Source organism: Eumetopias jubatus, unplaced genomic scaffold (assembly GCF_037043125.1).
Source record: "Eumetopias jubatus isolate StellerSeaLion01/CBP00866 unplaced genomic scaffold, mEumJub1_p1.0 scaffold_14, whole genome shotgun sequence".
Lineage (NCBI taxonomy): Eukaryota > Metazoa > Chordata > Mammalia > Carnivora > Otariidae > Eumetopias > Eumetopias jubatus.
Genome location: NW_028274820.1, coordinates 253,752 through 262,813, shown reverse-complemented (window position 1 = coordinate 262,813; position 9,062 = coordinate 253,752). Strand labels below are relative to the sequence as shown.

General features: G+C 51.6%; 1 protein-coding gene across 2 annotated transcripts in view; it reads left to right on the top strand.

The window, feature by feature from the left end:
• Nucleotides 1-1,000: 1,000 nt before the first annotated feature.
• Nucleotides 1,001-9,062, top strand: part of URGCP (upregulator of cell proliferation) — a 59,168-nt gene continuing 51,106 nt past the window's right edge. Inside the window, exon 1 of one of the 2 annotated variants that reach the window (XM_028095389.1) lies at nt 1,001-1,100. The gene's annotated coding sequence lies outside the window, so the exon portion shown is untranslated. The remainder of the gene's footprint in view (nt 1,101-9,062) is intronic. The other variant, XM_028095386.2, reaches the window with a different exon arrangement.

The following is a 9,062-nucleotide window of genomic DNA, read 5'->3' as shown; positions in this document are numbered from 1 at the left end:
GTGAGGGTGAGGTAACTGAACTTGCCTGAAAGGAATCACTAAAGGGAGACACCCGAGCTGGCCTTGGGGGGATGCGTCGTGATGAAGGCCTCGTTTAGTTACGACAGGTAATGGTCAGGTATTTATGCAATGTTAACATTAAACATAAGTTATGAATACTATTTCACAATATGGAGAATGGCCACGTTTAATGCGGTGAGAAAAAGGGTACAAAATACAGTACAATTATTATTTTTTAAAGTAGAGGAAGGACTGGTAGCAGATATGCTAGACAACCGATGGTGCGGCGGGGGAACTGGGAATTCTGTTGTACACGTCCCGATTCCAGTCAATCCGCGAGGACTCCCGGTTAGCTGCGGGATAGGACAGCGATCCCACCATGGCCCCGAAGGCCTGTGAGGCCACCCCACGGCCATCCCGGCCACGGCCACCCGCTAGCCTCCCCCCCAACCCCCGAACTCTCCCCGCCCCACGCCCAGCCACGCGGGCTCCCCGTGGCCGACAGCGTCCGTGTCCCTTTTTCCACCCGCAGAATTGCCACTTCTTAGGCCCCGGCTCCAATCTCGACTCCTCCGCCAGCCCTGCAGACACCCCGACCAGGGCAAGCGCCCCTTGCCCAGGGACTCCCGCCGTGTCGCGGTCCGGGGATCCCGGGCAGAAACGCAGGCAGGCTCCGCAAGGTGGCAGCCAGGGCCGCGGGCGAGAAGTCCCGCCCCGTTGCCCATCCGACCCCGCCCACCAGGACCCGCCCCTCCCCTGGGCTCCGCCCCTCCGCTCCTCGGACCCCGCCCTCAGGCCCCTCCCCGCGTGACGCAAGCCCCACGTGACGCCGGTGCCCCACGTGACGCCGGTGCCCCGCGGCGCCCTTTTAAGGCCGCGCGGTAGCTGTTCCGCCTGGGTTCCTTGCGGTTGTCAGTCGCCGCCCTCGCCGCCGCTCCCCTCGCCGCTTGCGGAGCGGCAGTCTGCGCGTGCGCGCCGCGGGGCACTGTGGGGCCGGCGCCGGCGAGCGGTGGCTGTGAGGGCGCGGGCGACGGTGGCCTGTGTCCGCCCGCTGGGCTCGCTCTCAGGCGGCGGGGCAGTCCCGAGGGGGCCGTGGTTCTGTAAGTACCGCCGCCCGCGCGTGTTCTGTGTGGGCGAAGATGCGCGCACGCCGGCGGCCGTGGGCCTCGGGGGACGTGGCTGTTCCGCCAGGGCTCGGAGCCGCGGCCTGAACCTCAGCCGTCCCAGACTTCGTCCTCCTTCCCGCCCCGAGTCCTGCGGGCCCCGGGGTCGGCGCCAGGAGCCCCGGTGCGGCGGGCGCGGTGTGAGGGCTGCAGCCCACACCTGAGGAGCGAGCGCGCGCAGTGTCAGGGCCTCCCGCGGCGGAGGCGCGAATTGTGCGGGTGCTAGTGCGTGCGCGGGCAGGGAGAGTACTTTCCCTCCACTCTCAGGCAGTTTGTGTGTGTTGCTGGGGTTTTCCTGTTTTAAGTCCTCTCCGCGCGCAGGGTGGGCTCGAGCTCCCCAAGCTCAGGAGTCGCGCGCTCTGCCCCTGCGCCAGCCAGGCGCCCTGAACTTAGTTTTGGGCGAAGGGACGTGCAGTGCGCTGACCCCAGGGCAAAGGCGTCGCCCTAGTCCAGCAGGACCCGGGGTCACCCGTGTGTGCGTCCTCAGAATACAAAGGGTGTTGCTGACATGGCCCCGGGCCCCCAGGCATGTCCGTGGCCCGCGCGTTCCTTCGTTCCTGAGCTGTCTCTCTAATAACGTGTAAATCGCATCAAGATGCGCCCTTGCCCAGCGCTCTGCAGGGGCGCCCCGCGGCCTGCGAGCAGTACGTCCATTGTCACCTGAGGTTCCTTCTGGTCCAGCCTGGCTCTCAGTCGAGAGTTTCCGCCAGTGCCCCCATCACCGCCCCCATCACCTTCCTTACTGCTCCTGGCTGCCCCCATCACCTTCCTTACTGCTCCTGGCTGCCCCCATCACCGCCCCCATCACCGCCCCCATCACCTTCCTTACTGCTCCTGGCTGCCCCCATCACCGCCCCCATCACCTTCCTTACTGCTCCTGGCTGCCCCCATCACCGCCCCCATCACCTTCCTTACTGCTCCTGGCTGCCCCCATCACCGCCCCCATCACCTTCCTTACTGCTCCTGGCTGCCCCCATCACCGCCCCCATCACCTTCCTTACTGCTCCTGGCTGCCCCCATCACCGCCCCCATCACCTTCCTTACTGCTCCTGGCTGCCCCCATCACTGCCCCCATTACCTTCCTTACTGCTCCTGGCTGCCCCCATCACCGCCCCCATCACCTTCCTTACTGCTCCTGGCTGCCCCCATCACCGCCCCCATTACCTTCCTTACTGCTCCTGGCTGCCCCCATCACCGCCCCCATCACCGCCCCCATCACCTTCCTTACTGCTCCTGGCTGCCCCCATCACCGCCCCCATCACCGCCCCCATCACCTTCCTTACTGCTCCTGGCTGCCCCCATCACCGCCCCCATTACCTTCCTTACTGCTCCTGGCTGCCCCCATCACCGCCCCCATCACCGCCCCCATTACCTTCCTTACTGCTCCTGGCTGCCCCCATCACCGCCCCCATCACCTTCCTTACTGCTCCTGGCTGCCCCCATCACCGCCCCCATTACCTTCCTTACTGCTCCTGGCTGCCCCCATCACCGCCCCCATCACCGCCCCCATCACCTTCCTTACTGCTCCTGGCTGCCCCCATCACCGCCCCCATCACCGCCCCCATCACCTTCCTTACTACTCCTGGCTGCCCCCATCACCGCCCCCATCACCTTCCTTACTGCTCCTGGCTGCCCCCATCACCGCCCCCATCACCTTCCTTACTGCTCCTGGCTGCCCCCATCACCGCCCCCATCACCTTCCTTACTGCTCCTGGCTGCCCCCATCACCGCCCCCATCACCTTCCTTACTGCTCCTGGCTGCCCCCATCACCGCCCCCATTACCTTCCTTACTGCTCCTGGCTGCCCCCATCACCGCCCCCATCACCTTCCTTACTGCTCCTGGCTGCCCCCATCACCGCCCCCATCACCTTCCTTACTGCTCCTGGCTGCCCCCATCACCGCCCCCATCACCTTCCTTACTGCTCCTGGCTGCCCCCATCACCGCCCCCATCACCGCCCCCATCACCTTCCTTACTACTCCTGGCTGCCCCCATCACCGCCCCCATCACCTTCCTTACTGCTCCTGGCTGCCCCCATCACCGCCCCCATCACCTTCCTTACTGCTCCTGGCTGCCCCCATCACTGCCCCCATTACCTTCCTTACTGCTCCTGGCTGCCCCCATCACCGCCCCCATCACCTTCCTTACTGCTCCTGGCTGCCCCCATCACCGCCCCCATCACCTTCCTTACTGCTCCTGGCTGCCCCCATCACCGCCCCCATCACCTTCCTTACTGCTCCTGGCTGCCCCCATCACCGCCCCCATCACCTTCCTTACTGCTCCTGGCTGCCCCCATCACCGCCCCCATCACCGCCCCCATCACCTTCCTTACTGCTCCTGGCTGCCCCCATCACCGCCCCCATCACCTTCCTTACTGCTCCTGGCTGCCCCCATCACCGCCCCCATCACCTTCCTTACTGCTCCTGGCTGCCCCCATCACCGCCCCCATCACCTTCCTTACTGCTCCTGGCTGCCCCCATCACTGCCCCCATTACCTTCCTTACTGCTCCTGGCTGCCCCCATCACCGCCCCCATCACCTTCCTTACTGCTCCTGGCTGCCCCCATCACCGCCCCCATTACCTTCCTTACTGCTCCTGGCTGCCCCCATCACCGCCCCCATCACCGCCCCCATCACCTTCCTTACTGCTCCTGGCTGCCCCCATCACCGCCCCCATCACCGCCCCCATCACCTTCCTTACTGCTCCTGGCTGCCCCCATCACCGCCCCCATCACCTTCCTTACTGCTCCTGGCTGCCCCCATCACCTTCCCTACTCCAGGCCGCCTTCTGCCCGGAGAGCTCCCTCCCTCCCCTGAAGCAGAGCCATCACTCCCCTTCCAAAGCCAGTGAGCAGCCCTGCTTGAGCACCTCTCCTTGCTGTCTCTGCATACAGATTTCTTAGTCCGTAAGTTGTTACATGGCTCTCCTCCTATGACACAAATGACCCCAAGTGTTTATAAATAGTTACATATTTCTGTAAGAATAGAAACCTCCCTGACAGCGATGGCTCTCTGGATGGTGAGTTTCCTAAGGATCTCAATTCCGAAATTTCCATAGAGGACTTGCATCAGTTGTATAATTAGAAAAAAGAAAGACTTGTGTTGAAGAGCAAATAAAAACAATCCATTTCTACTTCCTGTTGGTAATTTAGTGCATAGTAGTTTAGACTTTTTACATAAATTTTGTACATAGTTTTTTATTTTGATCACTGTCTATTTTGTACATCTTTTTCTTTTGATCTTTGTTTATTTGGTACCCAGTCTTCCGTATAATTTTCGATGTACAGAAGTGTTGCAAATATAGTAAAAGATTTAAAATTTAAATTTGATAAATTGGGCTTCATAAAAATTTAAAACTTTGGGGTTGCGACTAGCACCATCAGGAAGCAAAAAGACAACCCGCAGAATGAGAAAATATTTGCAAATCATATATTTGGAAAGGGTCTGGTATTCAACTCAATAAAAAAGGCAGACTAATTAAAAACTGGGCAAAAATTTGAATACGCATTTCCACAAAGAAGATAAAGAAATGGCCAATAAGCACATACAGCAGAAAAGCTCCGTGTCCTTAGCCATGAGAGAAATGCAGAACTGCAGCCACAATGAGATGGCGCTTCTCACCCTCTAGGTCGGCTCCAATCAGAAGGACAGACAGTAACAAATGTTGGAGAGGATGTGGAGAAGTTGGAACCCTCATATAATCCTGGCAGGAATGTCAGCTGGTGCTACTGCTTTGGAAAACGGTTTGGCAGTTCCTTAAGAAGTTAAACATAGAATTATATGGCTTAGCAATTCCATTCTTAGGTGTATACCCAGGAGGAATTAAAGGAAAACAATTAATGCCCACACAGAAACTTGTACACAAATGTTTAGAGTAGCATTATTCATACTAGCCAGAGGGGTAAACAAAATGTGATATATCCACTCGATGGAATACTTTGGGCAGTAAAAAGGAATGAAGGCCTGATGTATGCTACAACGTGGATATATTAGGTGCTGGGGTTGCTGTGACAAAGCACCACAAACTGGGCAGCTGAGCAGAACTCACTGGCTCACAGTTTTGGAGGCTAGAAGTCTAACATCAAGGTCTCGGCAGGGTTGGTTCCTCCTTAGGGCTGCAAGGGCTGTGCCTCTCATCTAACTTCTGGTAACCTCAGGCGTTCTCGGCTTGCAGACAGTGTTCTCCCTGCGTCTTGACATTGTACCTGTGTGTGTCTGTGTGTCCAAATTTCTCCTTTTTATAAGGATTCCAAGAGTTTGGGGCCCACCGTAATGACCTCATCATACCTTGCCATCTGCAGACACCCAATTTTCAAATAAGTCCCATTCAGAAGGACTGGGGGTTAGGACTTCCATCTTTTGGGGGGGACACAATTCAAGACACAACAATGGATGAAGTTTGGAAACATGGTAAATGAGAGACCACTCACAAGAGGCTGCATACTGTATGATGCCACTTATATCAATTGTCCAGAATAGGCAGCTCTGTAGAGACAGAAAGTGGATTAGTGGTTGCCTAGGGCTGAGGGGGGAATAGAGAGTGATTGCTAAAATGTGTGCAAATTATATGTATATAGGTGATAAATTGTATGCCTGTAAAACTGTTTAAAATATAATAACAACAATACGTAGTTCTTGTTTACTCACCCAGCTTACCCTAATGTCAGCATATTACGTAACTAATACAGTTAGCTTATCCAGAAAATTAACACCTATACGAAACTATTAACTAATTTACAGACTTCATTCAAATTTCATCAATTGTCCAATTATTGTGTGATAGGATAAAAAAATGCCATGTTGCATTTGTTTATCCTCTTAGCCTTCTGCAGAAATTCTAGTCTTTTTTTGTCTTTGATGACCTTGTCATTTTTGAAAAGTATGGGAAAGTTATTTATTTTTTTTAAAGATTTTTTTTTTTTATTTCACAGAGAGAGACACAGCGAGAGAGGGAACACAAGCAGGGGGAGTGGGAGAGGGAGAAGCAGGCTTCCCGCGGAGCAGGGAGCCCGATGTGGGGCTCGATCCCAGGACCCTGGGATCATGACCTGAGCCGAAGGCAGATGCTTAACAACTGAGCCACCCAGGTGCCCCAAAAAAGTATGGGAAAGTTATTTTGTTGAATGTCCTTCGATTTGGACTTTTTTTTTTCAAGATTTTATTTATTTATTTGCCAGAGCGAGACACAGTGAGAGAAGGAACAGCAGGGGGAGTGGGAGAGGGAGAAGCAGGCTTCCCGTGGAGCAGGGAGCCCGATGCGGGGCTCGATCCAAGGACCCTGGGATCATGACCTGAGCCAAAGGCAGACGTTTAACCAACTGAGCTACCCAGGCGCCCCTCAATTTGGATTTTCTGATTGATGAGATTCAGGTTATGCATTTTTGGCAAGACTATTACAGAAGTGATGCTGTGTCCTCAGTGCATCATATCAGAGGGTACATGACATTGATAAGTTTTATTACTAATTAAGTCTGATCAGTTTGTTAGGTTGATATTTTAATTGTAAAGTTAATTTTTTTTTCTTTTTAAATTAACAAATAGCTTGTGGGGAGAAATGCTGAGACTATGTGGAAGTTTATTTACCACACTTTCATCCACTAATTTTAGGTTACAGTCTTGCCTACAGCAATTATCACTGTGGTGTTTACCTATGCTTTTATTTCTAGTTCTCTTTCTACATTTATTTTTATTTTTATTTATATATATATTTTTAGATTTTATTTATTTGAGAGAGAGAGTGTGTGTGCAAGAGAGCACAAATGGGGTGAAGGGCAGAGGGAGAAGCAGGGAGCCTGATGTGGGGCTTGATCCCAGGACTCCAGGATCATGACCTGAGCCAAAGGCAGATGCTCAACTGACTGAGCCACCCAGGCACCACTCTTTCTACATTTATTAAATGGAATTCTGTTGTAAGGAAGAGCTATCTTTTCTCCCCCATTTTATTATTTGTTTATTTATTTATTATTTTTATGTTTTATTTTTTTAAGTAATCTTTACACCCAGCATGGGGCTCAAACTCACCACCCCGAGATCAAGAGTCGTATGCTCCACTGACTGAGCCAGCCAGGCACCCCTCCTCTCCCCAGTTTTTAAATTTATTTTTTCAGTTGTTTTGTTTATATCAGTAGGGGCTCATGGATTTTTATTCTGTTGGTTTTAATCCATTAGTGGCTCAAATTGTCCCCGATTTGGCCATTGAGAACTTGTTGTAGGGAGCCTCTAAGATGGCCCCCTTGTGTAATTCCCACCTCCTGGTATTCAGGCCACCTTATGTAATCTCCTTTCCTTGAGTGTGGGCTGGATTTAGTGATGTTTCTAATGAATAAAAAAGGTGATGGGATGTCACTTCTGAGATTAGGGTAAGAAAAAGACTGGCTTCCACCTTGGGCAATCTTTTTTGCTGTCTCCTTCTCTTGCTTCCTTGCTCCCTCACTTCCTTGCTCTGATGGAAGCCAGCTACCATATTGTGAGCTGTCCTATGGACCAGCCCCTGTGCCAAGGAACTGAGAGAGGCCTTTTGGCAACAGCTAATGAAAAACTAAGGCCCTCAGTCCAGTACTCCCCAAGATTATCCTACAACCTCACTACTATCCAATGTTGTATTGGATGTTCTAGCCATATCTATAAAGCAAGGGAAAGAAATAAAATGCAGACAGTGGAAAGAAGTAAAAATGTTTTTATTCACAGACGACATGCTTGTCTGTACAGAAAATCTGAGGGAGATTACAAAAAGCTTCTGGAACTATTAACACTTTAGCTGTTACAAATGCAAAATCATCTACAGACATTAATTATATTTCTATGTGCTAACAACAATCAGAAATTGAAAAAACATTTATTTAGTTTTAGATTTTATTTATTTATTTGAGAAAGCGAGAATGAGAGAGAGAGAGAGCACATGAGAGGGGGGAGGGTCAGGGAGAAGCGGACTCCCCGCTGAGTAGGGAGCCCGATGCGGGACTCGATCCCAGGACTCCAGGATCATGACCTGAGCCGAAGGCAGTTGCCGAACCAACTGAGCCACCCAGGTGCCCGAAGAAACATTTTAATGCCATATACGGTACTATGAAAAATATTAAATGCTTCTGAATGAACTTGAGAAAGGATATGGAACACCTTTACACTGAAAACTACCAAACATTGCTCAGAGAAATTAAAGATCAAAGTAATGGCAAGAGAGGCTGTGTTCGTGGATTGGAAGAATCAATGTTGTTAAGATATCTGTTCTTCCTGAATTAGTATTTCAATGTAATCAAAATCAAAATCCCAGCTGGGGCTCCTGGGTGGCTCAGTCATGATCCCAGGGTCCTGGGATAGAGCCCCACATCAGGCTCTCTGCTCAGCGGGGAGTCTGCTTCTTCCCCTCCTTCTCCCCCTGCTCATGCTCTCTCTCAAATAAGTAAATAAAATCTTTAAAAAATCCTAGCAGGCTTTTTTGGTAGAAATTTGCAGATTGATTCTAACGTTTATATGGATACGCCCAAGACTCAGAATGGGCAGACCAGCTTTGAAGAAAAACAAAGTGGGAGGACTCAAGCTACACGACTATAAGATATATTGTAAAGCTATACAATGAAGAAGGTATGTTGGCATAAAGATAGCCAGGTTATCTTGAAATAATGAAAGAATAGAAAATGAAATATGAAAAACAGACAGTACAGAAATAAACCCACATGTTGATTTTCCAAAAGGTGCTGCCTAAACTGAATGTGTGCACCTAAATGTCCTATGTTAAATCCTAATCTCTAAGGTGATGGCATTAGGAGGTGGGGTACTTTCAATTAATTAGGTCATGAGAGCAGAGCCCTCATGAGTGGGATTAGTGTCCTTGTAAAAAAGAAACCCTAGGGAGTTCCTTTGTCCCTTCTATCATGTGAGGACACAGGAAAAAAAGTCATCT